This window comes from Bombina bombina, chromosome 7 (assembly GCF_027579735.1).
Source record: "Bombina bombina isolate aBomBom1 chromosome 7, aBomBom1.pri, whole genome shotgun sequence".
Taxonomy (NCBI): Eukaryota; Metazoa; Chordata; class Amphibia; order Anura; family Bombinatoridae; genus Bombina; species Bombina bombina.
The window spans coordinates 478,268,782-478,294,568 of record NC_069505.1 but is presented as its reverse complement, the minus strand read 5'-3'; the positions used below and the strand labels follow the sequence as shown (position 1 = coordinate 478,294,568).

The 25,787-nt window shown below is 38.3% G+C and overlaps 1 pseudogene; it reads left to right on the top strand.

The window, feature by feature from the left end:
- Nucleotides 1-4,321: 4,321 nt before the first annotated feature.
- LOC128636451 (E3 ubiquitin/ISG15 ligase TRIM25-like) overlaps nucleotides 4,322-25,787 on the top strand; it is a 34,525-nt pseudogene continuing 13,059 nt past the window's right edge.

The window sequence follows — 25,787 nt, the reverse complement described above, 5'->3', positions numbered from 1 at the left end:
CCACCCCCATTCCCTTAACCACCCTAATTACTGAAAATATATAATTAGTTTAATTCATGTTTTGGTCACTATGATTTATTGACTATCATTTTGAGGAATGAAAATGGATGTTTATACCTTATGTTCACACCTTCTGTAAAAACATTATTATTTAGATATATATACCCATGTGCAGGGATAGGCAAGGTGTCCTTCACTAAAGGTCTTTACCTTAGAAAATGTCTGCCACAGCCTTGGCTCGTGCCTATCCCTGCACATGGGTCAATTTCTATTGGATGTGAGAAACCTTGATTTACATCTTAAAAGTGAATATCACTATATGTACCCTTCATACACAACTATGTGATGTGGAACACTATTAGTTAAAAAAGGAATTTTAACAGTTAAAATTCCTTTTTTTAACTAATAGTGTTCAAAACCATTGTCTTATGCATAAGCACTCCAGCCAACAAATAAAGTCTACCGACAGTAGGCATTTTACTGGCATCCCCCAAATATTTGTGCAGTGCGGTTGCACCCTTCTAGTTCTCAGAATAACTATGTGATGTGGTTTATTGAACATGAATATGTCATAAACATGATGACATTACCTTTTTTGGGCCATTTCCACACAGGCCTTATTATATGTTTTAAAAATATTAGTGTACTAAAACACCCCTCACATAGATGTGGATGACAATTATATGGTAAATAACAGAGGACAAGATTTAGGCTGAAATATAACAATTTTTTTTTTTTTTAGGCTTCTTAGATGAGGGGGCTGAGGTGCCTGGAGTGGCTCTCCTGGTTCTCCTGGGTTGTGTGGATTCAGAGGATTCTGCAGGAGTGCTGGCCACAGATGAGAGGCTGGAGGCAGTGTCCTGCTGGGGTGTGAAATGCTCCACCAACACACCCAACAGTTGGTTTTGTTCCCGCCATCTGTTGTCAATCTGCATCTGCATATCCGAAATAACTCTCATCATCTGAGATTGGTTCTGGACTATACCATTTAAAGATGCTGCCATGTCCCGTTGCAGCTCAATGGAACACTGGAGTAAAGTCTGTTGGCTCCTGTAAAACCTGCGTTGGTCTCTCTGCATTCTCTCGCAGCTTGCTGTGAGCCTCCTCTGGAGGGAAATGTATTCGTCGCCCAGCTCAGAATACAGAGGATCTCCAGGCTGTTGACCAGCAGGGATTCTAGGCGCAGGTTCACCTCTAGCTGCTGTTGCATCTGGAACATCTTCAGCTTCTGCTGCATCGGGAACTATGACAGCTGGTGCTTCCTCGGGAACTATGACAGCTGGTGCTTGCTGAGGAACTATGACAGCTGGTGCTTCCTCTGGAACTATGACAGCTGGTGCTTGCTGAGGAACTATGACAGCTGCTGCTTCCTCGGGAACTATGACAGCTGGTGCTTGCTGAGGAACTATGACAGCTGGTGCTTGCTGAGGAACTATGACAGCTGGTGCTGCATGAGGAACTACGACAGCTATATGCGCCTCTTCATATGCTGGAGCTCTTCCAAGGGAAGTGGATGGTGGAGCTCTCCGGGTGGACTGGTAGTCCCATTGCCGACTGGTGTGCGACCACTCAGCCTGTCCAGTTTGTATGTCCTGTTGGTAAAAGTCCTGACTGGCCTGATATTGGGAGGGGGGGTAAAGACATCTACCCTTTGGGGATGACTTGGCTCACCCTCAAAACCAAAACAATAGTCCTCCGGCCAGGGCTCCTCTTCCAATGTTGGTGGCATGACGTCTGGGTCCTCAACAAAGGCAATGCAAACCCAGCTCATGCCTGGGAGCATACTGTTGATGTATTCTCTGGCCTGGTGGTTGCGGTGGAGGCATTCTCTGGCCTGGTGGTTGCGGTGGAGGCATTCTCTGGCCTGGTGGTTGTGGTGGAGGCATTCTCTGGCCTAGTGGTTGCGGTGGAGGCATTCTCTGGCCTGGTGGTTGTGGTGGATGCATGCCTGTTTGCACCCTGGTGACAGGAGGTTCTGTGGAGGAGTCAAATGATGAGAGGTATTAGTACAATCATATATATATCCATGTGGGCATACAATGTACATTGATACATGCTAGGGCCTATACTCATTCTCATGTCAAACTCTATAACATGCATGTGCACATTCTGATTTGTGATATGAAGCATTTTAATATGCAAAGTATACATGTATGTGTTTCATACAATAGTTCTGTGTACATGTCAGTGATGGAGAAAATGTGTTCTTTAAGTGACACTATGGTCACACAATTTCCTTTTAGCCTGATGTAGGCACATAACGTGCTTTCTTGAGCTAAAAGTATTGTGATGGCTATAGTGTCCATTTACTGAAAACTCTACATGTGGCTTGTGGCCTGTGTTACTCTGAGACATGTTAGTATTGCACTATTCCACCTCATATCATGAATTTCAATGTGTTAAGTAGCATTAAATGGACATTAAACCCATTTTTATTCTTTCATGATTCAGCTAGAGCATGCAATTTTAAACAACTTTGTAATTTACTTCCATTACCTAATTTGCTTCATTTTATTGATATTCTTAGCTGAAAAGCATATCTAGATAGGCTCAGAAGCTGCTGTTTGGTGGCTGCACATCAATGCCTCATGTGATTGGCTCACCCATGTGCATTGATATTTAATAAACAAAGAATAAGAAAATAATTAAGCAAATTAGATAATAGAAGTAAATTGGGATGTTGTTTAAAACTGTATTCTCTATCTGAATAATGACATAAAAAGATTTGGTTTATTGTCCCTTTAATGTGAAATCTAATTGTAGATGTTTTTGTTAGTAGGCCAAATACCATGCTCCTCATTGTGTACATGAATGTGTGACATTAAAGGATGTTATATCTCAAATACATATAATACTGGTGTGTAGGATGTTACTCAACAGCATGCTGTGCTGATGTTGCAGCCCCTGAGTCACGAGCCCTTGGAAGTCCACGGACTGCTGTGACGCTCACGGACCTGCGAATGATCTCCTGCCACTCATTATATTCCGCCTCCTGGGGAGGACCACCGCCTGTTCCCCTCTGGTACATGGCTTCTTGGCCCATTTTCTCTTTCACCCGCCTTTTGCAGTCATTCCACCTTTTCTTGAGCCCATCCACATTCCTCCTCTGCTGGGCCACGCTGTTGATTGCCTCCTCGACCTTCAGCCATGCATCTCTACGCCTTCGGGCAACTCGTTTGCCCTTCTCTTGGCCAAAGAGGGCAGTGTGGTTCTCCATGATGGCCTGGACTAGCGCAAGGTTTTCGGCAAAAGAGAAGTTGGGGCACCTCATGCGCTCCTCGTCCTGGGCCGCCTGGCACCCTCCCTGGGATGTCCCTGGTGTGGGTTCCTCCCTATCCTCTCCCTCCTCCCCCCTTCTATCCCCATGTGCACCCTCTATCCCTCTTCTGAGTGTGCCTGGCCTTGGGGCAAACCCACTCCCATCCTCCCTTCTAACTCTCCCTCTCCCCACTCCACTCACTCCCTGACGGGGACCCTGCTGCTCCTCCTGTCCATAATCCTCTCCCTGCAACTCCCCTTCCCTCCTCCCCCCCCGCCCTAGCTCTCCCTGTCATCCTCAAACTACACACACTCACACACTCACACTCCCACTTCAATCACACACAATCACAACCAAACACTCAGCCTATCATACTGTAAAAGATACATAAAATGTGTGAGGTGTTATAAAAAAAAGTGTTGTGTATTTTGTATATGTGTGTATGCAAAATGTGTGCAATATGTAAAAAAAAGTGTTAGTAAATGTACAGGCTTAACAATCCAACAATCCGACCTAACTAACTGAATGAAATGCTCCTCTCTCACTGCTCTTACCACTAATCTCTCTACTCGCTGTAGTGTGCTGTAGCTCCAAGAACCAACCAAACACACTAAAGAAAATGGCTGCTGCGCATGGGTTTATGTATGAATTTTGAATGGCGTAATTACGTGGTGCATCTTTTAGAACTGGCCGTTATTTTTTACGATTCGTAGCCTAATTTGCATAAAACTACACTTTATTGAGACTTTATGTGAACAAAATACTGGCGTAAGTACTTGCGATGACTAAAATGTGTATTTGCGCACATTTTAGTTGATCGCCGGTTTTTCCTACTTACGCCAGTTTAGCATCTGACGGTGCAGTATATTGGATAGCTCGAGTTGCGAGGTGAAATTATGGGCGGCGCGGGTTCCCTCGCTTGCGCCGAAAACTATGACGTATATCGGATCGCGGCCTTGAAGGGTTAAAAATAAGGAAGCAAGTTTGCCATTAATAACAGCAACACACCCTGTACCAAATAAGAATAGACTTTCACTTTCATTTCCTGCTGCTGATACAAACATGGCGTCTGCTGATCTGAGAGAGGAGCTAACCTGCCCCATCTGCCTGAGCATTTATACAGATCCTGTAAATCTCAGCTGTGGCCATAACTTCTGCCTGGGCTGTATTGAGAGTGTGCTGGGTACCCAGGAGTGGTCTGGGGTCTATACCTGTCCTGAGTGCAGAGAAACTTTTAATACAAAACCTAAACTGCAGAGGAACATTACACTGTGTAACATAGTGAGAAATCTACATCCTACTCAGCCGGAGAAAAGAGAGACTGGGGTCTCCTGCACTTACTGTATTCACTCTCCTGTACCTGCTACTCAATCCTGTCTGGTGTGTGAGGCTTCTCTGTGTGATGCCCACCTGAGGGTACACAGCAAGTCTGAGGAACATGTCTTAACTGAACCCACCACTTCCTGGGGTAACAGAAAATGTTCCAAACACAAGAAGCTCCTGGAATATTACTGCACAAAGGATGCTGCCTGTATCTGTGTGTCCTGCTCCCTGGCCGGAGAGCACAGGGGACACCAGGTGGAGCTGCTGAATGAGGCTTCTGATAAGAAGAACAAGAAACTGAGAAATGTTCTGCAGAAACTGACCACAAAGAGAGAGGAGACTGAGAAAAGAGTCCAGAGTCTGCAGAAGCACAGGAGAGGGGTGCAAGAGAAAGCAGTTGGTGTAACAGAGCGACTCACTGCCCGGATTAGGGACATCAGGAAACAGCTGGAAGACCTAGAGAAGCGAGTCCTGAGTGACATCACCCGGCAGCAGGAGCAGGCTTTACTCACAATCTCTGATCTGATCCAGCAGCTGGAAAAAGAGAAGGACGAGCTGACCAGGAAGATGTGTCACATTGAGCAGCTGTGCAACATGACTGACCCATTAACTGTCCTACAAGAACAGGAATCACACAGAGGTGACTTTTGTGGGGCTGAAAAGGGAGATAATGAGGTCACACAGAGAGGCATGATTCGTTACTGGGGACCGGAGTTACAGTTCATTGAAGTTATGGGGTTAGGGGTGTGCAAAAACCCCGGTTCCCAAAGGAGCTCCCCTCCGATAATTCGCCCAGCTTTTGTCCTCCCTAGGGGTCCTCTGTCCTTTTTGTAAACAGCAATCCAGGGCACACTAACACCCATACATACCTATTTACCCCTAAACCGAGGCCCTCCCACATCGCAAACACTATAATAAATTTATTAACCCCTAATCTGCCGTTCCCGATATCGCCGCCACTTTTAAAAAATATTAAACCCTATTCCACCGCTCCCTGACATCCTCACCACTATACTAAAGTTATTAACCCCTAAACCACCTCCCTCCCGCATCGCAAACACTATTTAAATATTATTAACCCCTAATCTGATGTCCGCCCACTATAATAAACCTATTAACCCCTAAACCGCAAGCCCCCCACAACAAAATATACCAAACTAAACTATTAACCCCTAAACCGAAAGCCCCCCACATCACAATAAACTAATTTAAACTAGTAACCCCTAAACCTAACGTTCCCCTAACTTTAGATTAAAATGACAATTTCCCTATCTTAAATTAAATTAAAACTTACCTTTCAAATTAAAAATACTAAGTTTAAACTAACAATTAAACTAATATAATAATTAAACTAAAAATAAAACTAACTACCAATTAAATTAAACTAAACTACACATTAAAAAAATCCTAACACTACTGTAAAAATGACAAAGTATCTAAATATAAAAACAAAAAAAATACTAACACCTAGATTACGAGTTTTGCAGTAACAGGGGTGCAGTGCTAACTTGCACGTTATTCTCACCGCTCACTTTCCTGCAGCGCTGGTATTACGAGTTTTTACAAACCCGGCGTTAAAAGACAAAAAGTGAGCGTAGAGCAAAATTTAGCTCCAAATATTACTTCAATACCAGCGCTGTTTAAGTCAGCGTGAGCTGGTGTAACATGCTTGTGCATGATTTCCCCATAGAAATCAACGGGGAGAGCTGGCTGAAAAAAACTGCACCTGCAAAAAAGCAGCGTATAACTCACTAACGCAGCCCCATTGATTCCTATGGGGAAATAAAATTTATGTTTACACCTAACCCCGAGTCTAAACACCCCTAATCTTACACTTATTAACCCCTAATCTTCCACCCCCGACATCGCCGACACCTGCATTATATTTATTAACCCCTAATCGGCCGCTCCGGACACCGCCGCCACCTACATTATATTTATTAACCCCTAATCTGCCGTCCCCAATGTCGCCGCCACCTACCTACACTTATTAACCTGTCATGGTATATGTGAGGTTAATAAATAGATATATTTTAATCATATATCTCAAGATTAATAAATCTGTATTGTTGATCAGATATTTCACTGAAAAAAAAATAAAAAAATGATTCATTCCTCTCAGACAAACTGACTTCACCCATGTTCAGCTCTTCCCCCATTTAGTATGCAGACAGGATGTCTCCAAAGGCTTGAGCATAACCTTTGAAGCCCCCTCCTGCTGTGTAAAAGGCAGCACTTTGATACATAGAACAGGACACAGGCAAATATATGGATTTCCTCCAAGAGAAATGCCGATCCATCTGAAGAAATGTGAGAAATGAAAACATTTTTCAAGGGGAACTGGTAATTAGCACAGATTCATTTGAGCGGTTCATGTGGTGATTAAGATAATAAAGGCCTTGGGAAACAAAAGACAGATGCTGAGGTGTGACTCTGGAAGCTCACATAAGCAGGCAGCAAATAAACATCAATTTATTTTTTTTCTGTTTGAATGCATGCCCCAGAATGTATTAAATATAGAAATTTGAGAAATTGTCTAATTCTCTATTATTATTACATGGGTATTTGCTAAGCTTGGGAGGTAACTGTTTTAGTCAGTCAAAATGTGTAATAACCTCTGTTTTATTTATATTTTTCAGACAGATAATCTCAGAGCTACATAGAAATGAATGTGCATATATATATTTATATATATATACATATATATATATATATATATATATATATATATATATATATATGTTTTGAAAACATAAAAAAATGTTTAATAACCTCTGTGTTTTTAAATAAATATTTGTGGACCTGGAAAGAAATAATTAATGACACTTATTACTTTATTTCAGATGGAATGCCTGCATGAAATGAAATGTCATATCATATGAATGTGAAATAAATCTTTAGAACGTTTTAAATACATCTTTTAAAATATAGTGAGATGAAGATATGGAAGTTACTTTGATGTGATATGACTATGAGATATAAATTTTCTGTTAGGCTAAATGAAATATAAATTATTTTAATATAATGTTAGATATATGTGATGTTTCATATCAAAATGATCAGAAAATTCATTAAGATATAACTTATCCAAAACAAATATTATGAATAGTTGTCGCAGTAAATTATGATAAAATTAATAACCATTTCATAGAAATACTGATTTAAGTTGTTTCAAATGTTACTATGTCTGTTCATAATGCTGCCACCCGGTGTTGCCACGAGAGAACTACAGCCAGAAAGATTTTTGGCTGTTGGAAATGGGATATCCAGTTATCCAATAGAGGGACAAGGTTTTGAAGGGCCACCCATATTTCACACCAATGATTACAATACATAGTGTATACAGAAGGAAGGAGATATACTGGCTGCAGAGTTTTGGTAACTGACTGAAACTGTTTTGCGTGGGACACAGTCAAACTATAAAAACAAAGTGGGCCATACTACTCCTATTCCATTGCAATTACACTTATTTTATATGAGGTGTGAAAAAAATCTTGAAGTTGGATCTCATTTTGGTAACGTATATATATATATATAGAGTATAAGAAAAGGGCTGCTAATTACATGTGATATTTTAAAGTCACTGCAGTTTAAAGATACAGTTTTCTGGGTTTTGTAAGATAAGTCATATGCATAGCCTTTACAGTTAATAGATTTAAAGAGCAGATTATACTTTTAAACTGTGTGTCATTGTCTTAGATAGCTCTTAGCCTGCCTATTTGCATGCAAACATTTAAAATAAGCATTCATTATTACTGTATGTGGCAGAGTAGGATAAATTGCAGTTAAATAGCAGAATATATATATTTTCCTATTGTATTGCTTGGATGTTAAAGGTTATTTATAAATAAGGTGGGTTTTTAAGATAAGCGTGTATGAATTTTGCATAGCATATTTAAATAGTTTTCAAGCACCTATAATATTATTTAGTTTCCTTTTATTGCAAATATATTTCAATATGTTCATGGATATTAACTAAATAAAAGAATTCAGGTATTTATATTAATTGTATGGTCTAGTAGATGCATGGTTGATTAGGATTGCTATTTTTTTTTTTATATTGTGTTTGTAACCCTGCCATAAACTGATATATTATTTGGATAGCACTACTAAGATTCTTATAAATATACTGACATAATAATTGGAGGCACTGCTGAGATTTATTAATATTCCATCATATTTGATATAGTATATTTGTAGTAAATAGAAATATTATAAAAGAGAGAATTTTTTTTTTTTTTATATTTCGATATTAATATTTTGAAGATATAATTTTTGAAAGGTTGAAATATTGATTTTCATGTTTCGAGATTGATATTAATATCTTGAAATATTATTAAAGATAAATTTTTGAAAAATTAATAAAAATATAAATTTTTCATATTTAAAAATTAATCAAAAATATTAATTTTTCATATTTTCAAAGTTAATCAAAAATATAAATTTTTCATATTTCGAAATATTAATTTTTCATATTTCAAAATTAATAATATTTTTTTTTGAAATATAAAATTTTTCCTTCTCTCTTTTTATTGGCAAAAATTGTATTAGCGTTTTAGTTTAACTAAGTACTAAACCAATATAATAATGTCTGTAGCCAGAAGTGACTCATTTAATTCTATACATAGCAATGAAATTGGTCCCATAACCATACCTATTACTAAAGGTCAGGTCCTTAAGAAAGATATCTTAAGTTACCTTAAAGGGAAGTTTAATATTGCAGGTGAATTAAATGATTTTATGGATACGCTTGAAACTAGGGCTAAAAATATTACCGTTAATAATAATATGTGGAATGAAGAGAATGAATTCTTCCAGGAATTATTAATGATTAATCAATGCAAAGCTCCCAAAAAGCGAGACAAACTAATACTAAAATGCTGGCCCCTCTTAATATGCATGATTGAAGAAATATCGTTTTGTGTCGCAGACAAACGACTGCAAATACAGGAGCTAGAAAATAGTATTCGTTCCTTGCACAGACGCGAAGAGGGTTTAAAAATAGCCAAAAATAAAATGGATGAACTTGCCCAAAACCTAACAGCCTTAGATAAGCATAATACAGACTTAATCGCACAGATACAAGATTTAAATAAACAGCTTGCGCAAAGCCAGAGAGAATTAAGCGATTTAAAAAAGTCATATCGCCATAATGAAAACCCCTATATTAGCAGTGAGAATAATGCAGATAATGCTAACTCCTTTAGCGAACGCGTCAGGGACGAGGTACAAAAACATATGGAACAGTATAGACAAATGACCCCTAACGGGTCAGAAATAGATTTCCCGAATAGACAATCCCCCCAGGATGTAAATCCAGAGGACAGCTGTAGTGCAGCTGATGCGGGGGAGGGAAACTCTAACAGAGAATCCCAAAATAAGTCTGATAAAGTCTATGATTCCCATAAAATAATCACCTTCGTACAACGCGCAGTACCTATATTCTCCAATAAGGGAACAACATCGGTAATTGATCATTTACAGGCTTTTGAAAATGCGTTAGCTATAATGAATGTTACAAGTGAGAAATTGAAAATTGAATTTCTGCCTTGGGTATTTGACAGTAAGCATCACAAATTCTTTGCTTCACTAAAGGATATGAATATTCATTCCTGGAATGGGGTAAAACGACAATGCAGAAAAGAATTCGGGCAATATCGCACTAAAACTGCCGCGAAGATAGCGGTATATGGTTTAAAGTGTCGTGTGAATCAAAGTCCAATCGAATTCCTTTCTGTATTGAAAAATGCATACAGTATGGCTGAAGATAATCCCAAATTTGACGGCTCAGAATTTGTAAATTTATTTTTTGAAGCCCTGCCTACACCCATCAAAATTAACTTAGCTAGAGATTTTGATGAGGACTGCTCATTGGAATGGCTGATCAAAGAGAGTACAAAATTATACTCTATTCAGCAGTCCAGTGAGCAGGGGGTTAGAAAGGAATCAAAACCCAAAATTGTAGCAGAAACTAGGGTGTCACCTAAACCCCTCAATTTGGAGTCTAAAAACAGAACTTATGCTGAGGTGGCCAGTCAAAACAGGCCATCTCCACAGAGGTTTAATTCCGCCCCTCCCCCTACACAGGTTGAGGCGCAGGGAGACTATAACCAAAGTGGGGGACATAATCAGGTGAATAATTACTCACAAAGAGAATACCCACCAAATAATTGGTATCCGCGCAAGGGTAGATACAATAGACGGCGAAGATATTCTCAGGGTAACCAGACACCCCAGGTATATAATGCTCCCCAAAATACTAATGCTGAACAAGCTGAACCCCAGGGGCAACCACGCCAGAATAGAAATAGCGGCCCTGATTCTGAGGGAACCCAATGGTCCAGGAATCATTATTATGGGGCACCAAGAGATAGGCCCAGGGGTAGAGGTAACTTATACAATCAGGTAGATATGCTGTTTACCCAGTTAAATCGGTTGAGCGAACAAATCGCTAATATGAGTCAAAAATCTACGGCTCAGCAACTGAACAATACTTTTTTAGGGGTACAGCCAGTGGTCAGCAGTGGACCACAGGCACAGTCATAAATACTGCAGTATCACCTGAAAGGGAGGGGAGAGATATACAAAATGTAATAATAAATATCAATGATACTAATCATGTTATCTCCCCACAGACCGGAAACGGACAAATTAGCTGTGACGATGAGCGACCTCAGCCGGGAAAAATTAACAAAACTCTTCCCTTGCAGCTCTCTCTTAACCTTATCTCCACAGATGCAGTACACAAGAATCCAGCCGAACCTACCCTAGAGGAAACAGGTAGGTATGAAGGTTCCTCTGCATCGAATGACACGGCGAGTTCAGGTAATACGTGGCGAAGCCCACAAATGTATGCTAACGCCAACTTTATGTGTGAAATGGTAGAAACTGCAGGAAGATATTATGTATTAGTTGAGCTGCAAGATTCAGTCTCCAACCCTATCAGGGGATTAATTGACACTGGGTCACAGGCAACTATCTTATCCCACAAGTACTACACACAGCTAAATGAGCTAACACCCCACAAACCTAAAATGAGAGAATTTGACGGTTCTCTAATAGGTGTTGGGGGTGACTCCCTAAAAGTCTACGGTACTGCCTGGTTAAAATTTAAATTGGGGAACAGGGTCATAAGACACCCTGTCATTATAGTGGATCTGCCAACTGATCGTTTAATTATTGGTAGTGATCTCCTGAAGCGATTAAGCACCATAATTGATTGCATAAATAATGTAATTTGGTCACAAGTTAAACGACCTATCAATTATGAAAAATCTGGTATATCTCGCACCCAACATAGCTGTCACATGGTGGAAGAGAAACCAGATGCTGTGGAGATTCATTTCAGGAATAACTCTGTACCTGAAATCACTATTCTACAAATAGATCATCAGACTCCTTTTAGTGGCTCTGATGGTAATACTTTTAAAATTTCGCCCGGAAAGATAGCGAATATCTCCCTAGATGGCGATGTATTAACCATATCACTCCACAAGGGGGATCATAAAATCCCTAAGGGGGGAGACCATGCTCAATACCTCACAGGGATTGAGAGAGTTAAAGAGGATCTATTTATCCCTATACAAATACATGACCTTGGTAAAACCAAGTATGCTAAAATAAACTTAAAACAGGAAGCTAGCTATATAAGCGAAGGTTTATTAGCGCAGATAGCTGAACCTAAAGTGATTAAATATCTTTCTCCCCAAGACCACTGTGTCAACGGCCTGGATGACAGGTCTGAAAGCTATAACATCACAGCTAAGTGCTTATTATCTATCTCTATAGGTAATAAGTCAGTGAAGCACCTGTTTTTAGTTTTAAATATTCCTCATAATCAAATATACATTGGCAATGATATCTTACATAGATATGCCATACAAATAGATCTGATTAATTCTTGCCTTTGGAGCAGGTTAAAGGGGGACCCTGAAGTATTTCAGGATGAAAATGCAGCCCTAAAATCAAACCAGCAATTGCCATATGCTGTGAATATGCAGGTATCTAGCGATGTTATAATTCCTGCTGGGGCTGATAAATTTCTTTTACCCTTACAGGTAAAGAGAGGTCAGAAATTAAAAACTTCTGAAACACTGATTTGCCTCTCCCATAGAATACAAAATCTGGGTGTCACAGTAACCTACACTCCTATGGTGAATATTGGAACTGTTCCAATACATATTGTTGTGCATAACATGACCCCACAGGATATAACATTATCCAAGGGATCTACCATAGGATATGCACTGGAATCAAGTTATTACACTTTTGGATTCCAGAATAATGTAATTGGGCTAATACCTGAAGGATACCTAACTGATAAATTTCTTTTACCCTTACAGGTAAAGAGAGGTCAGAAATTAAAAACTTCTGAAACACTGATTTGCCTCTCCCATAGAATACAAAATCTGGGTGTCACAGTAACCTACACTCCTATGGTGAATATTGGAACTGTTCCAATACATATTGTTGTGCATAACATGACCCCACAGGATATAACATTATCCAAGGGATCTACCATAGGATATGCACTGGAATCAAGTTATTACACTTTTGGATTCCAGAATAATGTAATTGGGCTAATACCTGAAGGATACCTAACTGAAGAACAATTAATAGAACAATCCTTTGAATCTATGCCAGAGGGTCTATTTAATGTTCAGTCTATTTATCCCTTCAGCTCAGAGGAAGGCATCTGTAAAATTGAAGAAGCCTCTCTAGTGTTTGATCAGCCAATCAAACAGCAAGATTACCCCAATACCCAGAGTCATGGGAGCAATGTAAACTATAATCAAGGGGATCTCACCTCTAGGTTGGAAGAAGCCTATGAAATAGGACAGCCTGAAATCTTTCCAGGATTTCAGCAGATAGTCGAAGAGCAAATATCCTTAGCTAATGGCTGTTCCAGCGATGATGAACGCCAACAGCTGCGAGAACTCCTGATGGAGTACAAGGATATTTTTGCTAAGGATTCTTATGATTGTGGTACTACAGACTTGCACATTGCAAGAATACAAACAGATCCCGATGCGCCACCTGTATTTGTCAAACAATACAGACTTCCCTTAGCCTCATATGATTCTCTTGCAGAGATCATAAGGAATTTGGAAGAAAGAGGTATTATCAGACAGGTGCACAGCTCTTATAATAATCCTATTCTAGGTGTCCTTAAGCCCAATGGACAATGGCGTTTGTGTGCTGACTTAAGACAGCTGAACAAACGAGTATACATGTCTGGCTGGCCTGTGCCATATATTGACCAATGCCTAGCACAAATGCAGGGATCCAAAATATTCACTGCCATTGATTGTGTACAGGGATATTGGACCATAAAGGTACATGAAGAGGACCAATATAAGCTAGCATTCTCCTTCCAAAAGGTTCAGTATGCATTCCAGAGACTTCCATTTGGATACATAAATTCTGGACATGAATTTGCTGTATTCATGCATAAGGCTATGCCTGACGCACTGGAAAGGGGGACCTTATCTTATGTTGATGATGTTTTAATCAAAAGCACAGACTTTGAAAAACACATCGCAGAGCTTAAACACGTCCTCAGCCAACTTAAAAGGGCAGGTGTCAAATTATCCCTGCAAAAAGCTCAATGGTGCCGCACTCGTGTAAACTTCTTGGGACATGAAGTTACCTCTGACGGATTAAATCCCCAGAAGAAAAAGGTGGAAGCGATAGTGAATTCTAAAAACCCAACTAACTTAAAGGAATTGAGATCATTCCTGGGTATGACAAATTATTCTCGCAAATTCATTGATAATTATGCGGAATTAGCTAAACCACTACTACTTCTTCTAAAGAAAGAGGTGAAATGGCACTGGAGTGAGTCTCAAGAGACAGCCATCAGAGAGCTGAAGAGAAAACTCACTCAAGCACCTTGCTTAGCGTACCCTGAAGGAGGCAAACCTTTCTACTTAGAAACAGGGTACACAGATGTAAGCATGAGTGCTGTCTTAAACCAAAAGCATGATAATTTGAACAAAGCCATTGCTTATGCGAGCAAAAATCTATCCCCAGTAGAAATAAAGTTCAACGATTGCGAAAAAGCCCTCTTATCTACTGTATGGGCTCTACAAAATTTCCGCAGCTATATACAGGGTGAGAAAATTATTGTAGAAACAGCCCACCAGCCTTTGCTATATCTGCAAAGTGAGAGAATAAGAGATGGGAATTTGTCTAATAGCCGCATAACAGCGTGGACTCTTTCCTTGCAAGGCTGGCCATTAGAAATTCGCTACAAGCAGAATAAAAAGAATCCAGTCGCACAAGGGCTTGCTGAGCTCCACGACTGTACTGCTAGAGATCCTGGGGAAGAATTATCAGAAGATGATTTTCTGGAAGAACAATTGCTTTCTCCATATAAAATGTACAATGAGGACCATTGCCAAACATTACCTTGGGTGTATGTTGATGGTTGTTCTTACCATGCCACTATTGATAATGAGCGCAGATTAGTCACTGGCATTGGTATAACTGGGGCAAATGGATTCTCAAATATATCTGTAGGTTTCAACATTGGACCAAGATCCAGTCAGGTTGCAGAACTAACTGCTGTTTTCAAAACCATTGAAATGGCTATTGAACATGGTATTCATGAATTTGTGATCATAACTGACTCAAATTATGTGCGTGACAGTTTTGTTGAATACCTGCCAACTTGGAAAAGAAATGGCATGCAGAAAAGCAATAACAAACCAGTCAAGCATGGCAAGTTGTTCTGCGAGATTGATAATCTGGTAGTATCCAATGATTTAACCATACACTGGAAAAAGACCAAGGGTCATTCCAGAGTTCTAGGTCCTGATAAGGAAGGAAATGACCTTGCGGATTCGTTAGCCAAACAAGGAGCCATAACTGGAGAACTCCTTAATATTGACCACTTAATGGGTGCAATCCAGATAGAAGCCATTACCAGAAACCAGGCAAAACAACAAAGTGAGCCTAACTTGGTACAATGGAGTCAGGATTCTCCTAGTGAGGACCTGATCAATAGTCAAAAAGAAGACCCCATTGTAGGCATCTTCTATAAACACATAGAAGATCCTGAAAGCAACCCCATCTCAAAAGATGATTGTATTGGCAAAGAAGATCTTAGAATCTTAATAAAATCTAGATCACAATTCAAGTTACAGGATGGTTTGTTAATTAGAACTTCCAAAACTGGCATCCAGCAGTGGGTAGTACCCACCAAGTTCCGAGGTCTAATGCTTCAACATGCCCATGATGCTCCCACATCTGGTCATCGTGGTGCCAAACTCACGTATGAAATATTACGTAATTATGCTTTTTGGCCACACATGTTGAAAGATGTTCAAACCTACTGTCAAGGGTGTTTAATCTGCCCACAGTTCCAACCCACTGCACCAACGCATAGAGCGCCATTGCAGAAAAGGGGGATGGTAATGCCATGGTCAGATATACAAATTGATTTCATTGGCCCAGTAACAAGATCATCAAGAGGTAACAAATACATGTTAACCGTGACATGCCTGTTCACTAAATGGGTAGAATGTATTAGTGCACCTAACAATAGTGCTGAAACATGTGCAGCGTTGCTCATCAACCATGTATTTTCCAGATTTGGTTTGCCCCAAAGAATCGAATCAGATCGGGGAACCCAATTCACTAGCGAAGTGATGACGAAAATGTGGAAAATACTAGGGGTTAAAAGAAAGCTCCATATTGCTTATAGAGCTGCCTCAAGTGGTGGTGTAGAGCGTTACAACCAGTCCATTGTTAAAATCCTCAAAAAGTTTGTGAGTGAAACAGGTAAAGACTGGGATGTAAAACTACCTCTAGTCTTAATGGCATTAAGAGCAACTCCAAGTAGTGCTACCAAGATGTCACCTTTTGAACTGATGACTGGTAGAAGAATGGTTCTACCTCAGCATCTGATGTACCGTACATCAGACCAAAACTTGATAAACGCTGCCAATACACATCAATATGTGGAAAACCTAAGAAAGCACCTGCAATATGCCTTTGCATTTGCTCAAAGGAATTTAGAAAGAGCCGCAACTGCCACTAAAACCTATTATGATCTCAAAACATCCAAAAAGGAATATGAAATAAATGATAAAATCTATCTTTATAACTTTGGAAGAGATCAGGTTAGGGAGAAGAAATTTCTTCCCTCATGGAAAGGTCCTTTTGTCATTACTGACAAAATATCTCCAGTGGCCTATAAAATAAGGATCCCCAAAAATGAAAGTTTCATAGATAAATGGGTCCATATCAATCAATTGCGGGCATGTCATCCCAGATCCCAACTACAAGTCATAGAGGGAGAATGAAGTATCATATCCCCAAATGAACTAAAGACATACTGTAGTTTAAAGATGCCTAACTGATAAACATGAAGGCTCAAAATAACAAACTTCCTACATAAGAGACTGTCTATGAGGTATACGGTTGATCCTCATCAAATACCATTGACTTTAGACCAATTTAAATATATGTGTCCTACATCTATTTAAAATTGGAAGCGGGATTATGTCATGGTATATGTGAGGTTAATAAATAGATATATTTTAATCATATATCTCAAGATTAATAAATCTGTATTGTTGATCAGATATTTCACTGAAAAAAAAAAAAAAATGATTCATTCCTCTCAGGCAAACTGACTTCACCCATGTTCAGCTCTTCCCCCATTTAGTATGCAGACAGGATGTCTCCAAAGGCTTGAGCATAACCTTTGAAGCCCCCTCCTGCTGTGTAAAAGGCAGCACTTTGATACATAGAACAGGACACAGGCAAATATATGGATTTCCTCCAAGAGAAATGCCGATCCGTCTGAAGAAATGTGAGAAATGAAAACATTTTTCAAGGGGAACTGGTAATTAGCACAGATTCATTTGAGCGGTTCATGTGGTGATTAAGATAATAAAGGCCTTGGGAAACAAAAGACAGATGCTGAGGTGTGACTCTGGAAGCTCACATAAGCAGGCAGCAAATAAACATCAATTTATTTTTTTTCTGTTTGAATGCATGCCCCAGAATGTATTAAATATAGAAATTTGAGAAATTGTCTAATTCTCTATTATTATTACATGGGTATTTGCTAAGCTTGGGAGGTAACTGTTTTAGTCAGTCAAAAATGTGTAATAACCTCTGTTTTATTTATATTTTTCAGACAGATAATCTCAGAGCTACATAGAAATGAATGTGCATATATATATGTATATATATACATATATATATATATATGTTTTGAAAACATAAAAAAATGTTTAATAACCTCTGTGTTTTTAAATAAATATTTGTGGACCTGGAAAGAAATAATTAATGACACTTATTACTTTATTTCAGATGGAATGCCTGCATGAAATGAAATGTCATATCATATGAATGTGAAATAAATGTTTATAAAGTTTTAAATACATCTTTTAAAATATAGTGAGATGAAGATATGGAAGTTACTTTGATGTGATATGACTATGAGATATAAATTTTCTGTTAGGCTAAATGAAATATAAATTATTTTAATATAATGTTAGATATATGTGATGTTTCATATCAAAATGATCAGAAAATTCATTAAGATATAACTTATCCAAAACAAATATTATGAATAGTTGTCGCAGTAAATTATGATAAAATTAATAACCATTTCATAGAAATACTGATTTAAGTTGTTTCAAATGTTACTATGTCTGTTCATAATGCTGCTACCTGGTGTTGCCATGAGAGAACTACAGCCAGAAAGATTTTTGGCTGTTGGAAATGGGATATCCAGTTATCCAATAGAGGGACAAGGTTTCGAAGGGCCACCCATATTTCACACCAATGATTACAATACATAGTGTATACAGAAGGAAGGAGATATACTGGCTGCAGAGTTTTGGTAACTGACTGAAACTGTTTTGCGTGGGACACAGTCAAACTATAAAAACAAAGTGGGCCATACTACTCCTATTCCATTGCAATTACACTTATTTTATATGAGGTGTGAAAAAAATCTTGAAGTTGGATCTCATTTTGGTAACGTATATATATATATATATAGAGTATAAGAAAAGGGCTGCTAATTACATGTGATATTTTAAAGTCACTGCAGTTTAAAGATACAGTTTTCTGGGTTTTGTAAGATAAGTCATATGCATAGCCTTTACAGTTAATAGATTTAAAGAGCAGATTATACTTTTAAACTGTGTGTCATTGTCTTAGATAGCTCTTAGCCTGCCCATTTGCATGCAAACATTTAAAATAAGCATTCATTATTACTGCATGTGGCAGAGTAGGATAAATTGCAGTTAAATAGCAGAATATTTATATTTTCCTATTTTATTGCTTGGATGTTAAAGGTTATTTATAAATAAGGTGGGTTTTTAAGATAAGCGTGTATGAATTTTGCATAGCATATTTAAATAGTTTTCAAGCGCCTATAATATTATTTAGTTTCCTTTTATTGCAAATATATTTCAATATGTTCATGGATATTAACTAAATAAAAGAATTCAGGTATTTATATTAATTGTATGGTCTAGTAGATGCATGGTTGATTAGGATTGCTATTTTTTTTTTTATATTGTGTTTGTAACCCTGCCATAAACTGATATATTATTTGGATAGCACTACTAAGATTCTTATAAATATACTGACAAACCCATAATCTGCCGTCCCCAATGTTGCCGCCACTATAATAAACATATTAACCCCTAAACCGCTGCACTCCCGCCTCGCAAACATTAGTTAAATATTATTAACCCCTAATCTGCCATCCCTAACATCGTCGCCAGCTACCTACACTTATTAACCCCTAATCTGCCGCCCCAAACGTTGCTGCCACTATACTAAATGTATTAACCCCTAAACTTAAGGCTAACCCTAACACCCCCTAACTTAAATATAATTTAAATAGATCTAAATAAAATTACTATCATTAACTAAATAATTCCTATTTAAAACTAAATACTTACCTATAAAATAAACCCTAAGCTAGCTACAATATAACTAATAATTACATTGCATCTAGCTTAGTTTTTTTTTTTATTTAACAGGCAAGTTTGTATTTATTTTAACTAGGTAGAATAGTTATTAAATAGTTATTAACTATTTAATAACTACATAGCTAAAATAAATACAAAAGTACCTTTAAAATAAAATCTAACCTAAATTACAATAACACCTAACTCTACACTATAATTAAATAAATTAACTACATTAAATACAATTACCTAAATTAAATTAGCTAAATTACAAAAAAACAAACACTAAATTACAGAAAATAATAAACAAATTAAAGATATTTAAACTAATTACACCTAATCTAATAGCCCTATCAAAATAAAAAAATGCCCCCCCAAAATAAAAAAAAAACCTAGCCTAAACTAAACTACCAATAGCCCTTAAAAGGGCCTTTTGTGGGGCATTGCCCCAAAGTAATAAGCTCTTTTACCTGTTAAAAAAATACAAACAACCCCCCAACAGTAAAACCCACCACCCACACAACCAACCCCCCAAATAAAATACTATCTAAAAAAAACTAAGCTCCCCATTGCCCTGAAAATTACATTTGGATGGGCATTGCCCTTAAAAGGGCAGTTAGCTCTTTTGCAGGCCCAAACCCTAACCTAAAAATAAAACCCACCCAATACACCCTTAAAAAAACTTAACACTAACCCCCTGAAGATCGGACATCCATCCTCAAGGAAGCGGCAGAAGTCTTCATCCAACCGGGCCGAAGTCCTCAACGAAGCCGTGAGAGGTCTTCATCCAATCCGGGCGAAGTGGTCCTCAAGACGGGCAGAAGTCTTCATCCAGACGGCATCTTCTATCTTCATCCATTCCGACGCGGAGTGGCTCCATCTTCAAGACATCCGACGCGGAGCATCCTCTTCATCCGGAGTCTTCTTACTGAATGACGGCATCAGCCAATAGGATTTTTTTCTACCTTAATTCCGATTGGCTGATAGAATTCTATCAGCCAATCGGAATCTAAGGGACGCCATCTTGGATGACGTCACTTAAAGGAACCGTCATTCAGTAAGAAGACTCCGGATGAAGAGGATGCTCCGCGTCGGATGTCTTGAAGATGGAGCCGCTTCGCGTCGGTTGGATGAAGATAAAAGATGCCGTCTGGATGAAGACTTCTGCCCGTCTTGATGACCACTTCGCCCGGCTTGGATGAAGACTTCTCCCGGCTTTGTTGAGGACTTTGGCCCGGTTGATGAAGACTTCTGCCGCTTCCTTGAGGATGGATGTCAGATCTTCAGACCAGTAAGTCGATCTTCACGGGGTTAGTGTTAGGTTTTTTTAAGGGTGTATTGGGTGGGTTTTATTTTTTAGATTAGGGTTTGGGCCGCAAAAGAGCTAACTGCCCTTTTAAGGGCAATGCCTATCCAAATGCCCTTTTCAGGGCAATGGGGAGCTTAGGTTTTTTTAGTTAGTATTTTATTTGGGTTTTGTTGTGTGGGTGGTGGGTTTTACTGTTTGGGGGGTTGTTTGTATTTTTTTTACAGGTAAAAGAGCTGATTTCTTTGGGGCAATGCCCCGCAAAAAGCCCTTTTAAGGGCTATTGATAGTTTAGTTTAGGCTAGGTTTTTTTTTATTTTGGGGGGGCTTTTTATTATTTTGATAGGGCTATTAGATTAGGTGTAATTAGTTTAAAGATCTGTAATTTGTTTATTATTTTCTGTAATTTAGTGGGGGGGGGTTGTACTTTAGCTAATTTAATTTAATTTATTTAATTGTATTTAATGTAGGGAATTTATTTAATTATAGTGTAGTGTTAGGTGTTATTGTAACTTAGGTTAGGCTTTATTTTACAGGTACTTTTTTATTTATTTTAGCTAGGTAGTTATTAAATAGTTAATAACTGTTTAATAACTATTCTACCTAGTTAAAATAAATATAAACTTGCCTGTAAAAATAAACCCTAAGCTAGATACAATGTAACTATTAGTTATATTGTAGCTAGCTTAGGGTTTATTTTATAGGTCAGTATTTAGTTTTAAATAGGAATAATTTAGTTAATGATAGTAATTTTATTTAGATTTATTTAAATTATATTTAAGTTAGGGGGTGTTAGGGTTAGACTTAGGTTTAGGGGTTAATACATTTAGTATAGTGGCGGCGACGTTGGGGGCGGCAGATTAGGGGTCAATAAATGTAGGTAGGTGGCGGCGATGTTAGGGACGGCAGATTAGGGGTTATTAATATTTAACTAGTGTTTGCGATGTGGGAGTGCGGTGGTTTAGGGGTTAATATGTTTATTATAGTGGCTGCGATGTTAGGGACGGCAGATTAGGAGTTAGTAATATTTAACTAGTGTTTGCGATGCGGGAGTGCGGCGGTTTAGGGGTTAATATGTTTATTATAGTGGTGGCAACGTTGGGGGCGGCAGATTAGGGGTTAATAAGTGTAGGTAGGTTGCGGCGACATGGGGGTGGCAGATTAGGGGTTAATAAATATAATGTAGGTTGTGGCGATATCCGGAGCGGAAGTTTAGGGGTTAATAAATATAATGTAGGTTGTGGCGATGTCAGGAGCGGAAGATTAGGTGTTAATAAGTATAATGTAGGTGGCGGCAATGTTAGGGGCGGCAGATTAGGGGTTAATAATATTTAACTAGTGTTTGCGAGGTGGGAGTGTGGCGGATTAGGGGTTAATATGTTTATTATAGTGGCGACGATGTCCGGAGCGGCAGATTAGGGGTTAAAATTTTTATTATAGTGTTTGCGATGCGGAACGGCCTCCGTTTAGGGGTTAATAGGTAGTTTATGGGTGTTAGTGTACTTTTTATCACTTTAGTTATGAGTTTTATGTTACAGCGTTGTACCATAAAACTCATAACTACTGACTTTCAAATGCAGTAGGTATCTTGGCGGTAGAGGGTGTACCGCTCATTTTTTGGCCTCCCAGGACAGACTCGTAATACCGGCGCTATGGAAGTCCCATAGAAAAAAGACTTTACGGAGTTTACGTAAGTCGTTTTGCTGTAAGGCCAAAAAAGTGTGCGGTGCCCCTAAAACTGCAAGACTCGTAATACCAGCGGTAGTGAAAAAGCAGCGTTAGGACCTGTTAACGCTGCTTTTTCACCTAACGCAAAACTCGTAATCTACCCGTAAATTACAAAAAATAACAAACTCTAAATTACGGAAAATAACAAACAAAATTTTCCAAAATAAAAAAAATTACACCAAATCTAATAGCTATATCAGAATAAAAAAGCCCACCCAAGATAAAAAAAAAACTAGCCTACAATAAGCTACGAAGGGCCCTTAAAAGGGCCTTTTGTGGGGCATTGCCCCAAAGATATCAGCTCTTTTACCTGTAAAAAAACCCCACAAAGACCCCCAACAGTAAAACCCACCACGCAACCAACCCCCCCAAAATAAAAAACCTTTTTCTAAAAAAACCTAAGATACCCATTGCCCTGAAAATGGCATTTAGCTCTTTTACTGCCCAGACCCTAAACTAAAAGAAGTCCCGCTTGAACGATCTTCATCCCGGAGTTGAAGTCCTGATCCAGGCGGTGAGAAGTCTTCATCCAGACGGCTTCTTCAATTTTCATCCCGGCGGCAAAGTCCTAATCCAAGCAATGAGAAGTCTTCATCCAGACGGCCTCTTCAATCTTCATCCAGGAGGCGCGGAGCGGGTCCATCCTGAAGACATCCGGAGCAGAGCATCCTCTTCATACAGTCGCCGCCGTACACTGAATCTTCAATACAAGGTACGCGATCCAAGATGTTGTCCCTTGCATTCCTATTGGCTGCAAAATTTGAATCAGCCAATAGGAATTAGGGCTGCTAACATCCTATTGGTTATTCAAATCAGCCAATAGGATTTAAGCAGCTCTCATTCTATTGGCTAATTCGAATTAGCCAATAGAATGAGAGCTGCATAAATCCTATTGGCTGATTTGAATAGCCAATAGGATTTTAGCAGCTCTAATTCCTATTGGCTGATTCAAAATTTTCAGGACTTTCAGGATTAGGACTTTTAAAAAAAAGGGTATTATAACAGGAATAATCTTTATTGTTTTGTACCAAGGGCCCTTGGTAGTTTGGGTGTGGGAGTTTGTATAGTGTTAAGGGTGTTTGTATTTTGTTTGGAGCAAAATAGCTGTTTATCTCAGGGCAATGCCCTACGAAAGGCCCTTTTAAGGGCCCCCCATAAGGCCCTTTTAAGGGCCCTTGGTAGTTTATTCTTTTTTAATTTGGGTTTTTTTTTTTTTAAAAAAAAGGGTATTATAACAGGAATAATCTTTATTGTTTTGGATATGTTAGTTTGTTTTTTTTGTAATGGTAGTTTTTTTTATTTTAATAACTATTTACAAACTAGTCTACCTAGTTAAAATAAATACAAACTTACCTGTGAAATAAAAATAAAACCTAAGCTAGCTACAATATAACTATTAGTTATATTGTAGCTAGCTTAGGTTTTATTTTACAGGTAGTTTTAAATAGGTATTATTTAGTTAATAATTGTAAATTTAATTTAGATCTATTTTAATCATGTTAAAGTTAGGAGGTGTTAGGGTTTGGTTTAGGGGTAGGGTTAGAGTTAGTTTTAGGGATTGATAGTTTAATTTAGGTTGTTGCGATGTGGGGGGCTGGCGGTTTAGTGGCTAATAGGTTTATTTAGTGGTAGTGATTTGGGAGGCCAGAGGTTTAGGGGTTAATAACTTTATTTAGTTACGGCAATGTCGGGGAGCGGCAGCATAGGGGTTAATAACTTTAGTATAATGGCGGCGATGTTGGGGTGCGGCGGAATAGGGGTTAATAACTTTAGTATAGTGGCAGCGATATCGGGAGCGGCAGATTAGGGGTTAATAACTGTAGGCAGGTGTCGGCGATGTCGAGGGCAGCAGATTAGGGGTGTTTAGACTCGGGGTTTATGTTAGGGTGTTAGGTTTAAACTGTATTTTCTTTTTCCCCATAGACATCAATGGGGCTGCGTTACGGAGCTTTTGTTTCCGCGATCGCAGGTGTTAGACTTTTTTTTAGCCGGCTCTCCCCATTGATGTCTTTGGGGAAATTGTGCACGAGCATGTCAAACACAGCTGCTTTTGTGTGTGGTATGGAGCTCAACGCAGCCATATCGCACGCACAAGCCGGGTTTTTTAAAACTTGTAATGGCAGCACTATAGGGGGTGAAATAACGCAACTTTTGTTGCATTTTTTTACTTTCCCAATAGCCTTTAATACTCGTAATCTAGCCGTTTGTGAATTAGAAAATAATTCATTATAGTTTCCACTTCAGATACTTATTCATTATATTACTTTGTGGCTATATTAATTTGTATATTGTTTATATATTTAATTTTAAATTAAAGTAACAGTCAACAGTGCATTTACATCTTTAGTACTGCTGGAGTACTGTGTAACATGACTTTTTTTACTTAATATATACTTAAAGGGACAGTATACACTCATTTTCATATAACTGCATGTAATAGACACTACTATAAAGAATAAGATGCACAGATACTGATATAAAAATCCAGTATAAAACTGTTTAAAAACTTACTTAGAAGCTGTCAGTTTGGCTCTGTTGAAAAGGTAGCTGGAAAGCCCACTGTAAGTGGCAAATAAGACACTCCCCCCCTCCCCCTTCTTTTGCATATGAAAAGATCCTTTACACAAACAGGAGCAAGCTGGAGAAGGTAGCTGACGGTATTCACATAAAACTTTGGGGCTTGGTTAGGAGTCTGAAAATCAGAGCAATGTTATTTAAAAATAAGCAAAACTATACATTTATTTAAAAAAAAAAACTTTATGGACTATATAAATAGATCATCTACAAAACATTTATGCAAAGAAAAAATGAGTGTATAATGTCCCTTTAAGGAATTCTGTACAAATAAGTGTGTGTATGTGTAATATATATATATATACAGGGAGTGCAGAATTATTAGGCAAGTTGGATTTTTGAGGATTAATTTTATTATTGAACAACAACCATGTTCTCAATGAACCCAAAAAACTAATTAATATCAAAGCTGAATAGTTTTGGAAGTAGTTTTTAGTTTGTTTTTAGTTTTAGCTATTTTAGGGGGATATCTGTGTGTGCAGGTGACTATTACTGTGCATAATTATTAGGCAACTTAACAAAAAACAAATATATACCCATTTCAATTATTTTTTTTTACCAGTGAATCCAATATAACATCTCAACATTCCCAAATATATATTTCTGACATTCAAAAACAAAACAAAAACAAATCAGTGACCAATATAGCCAC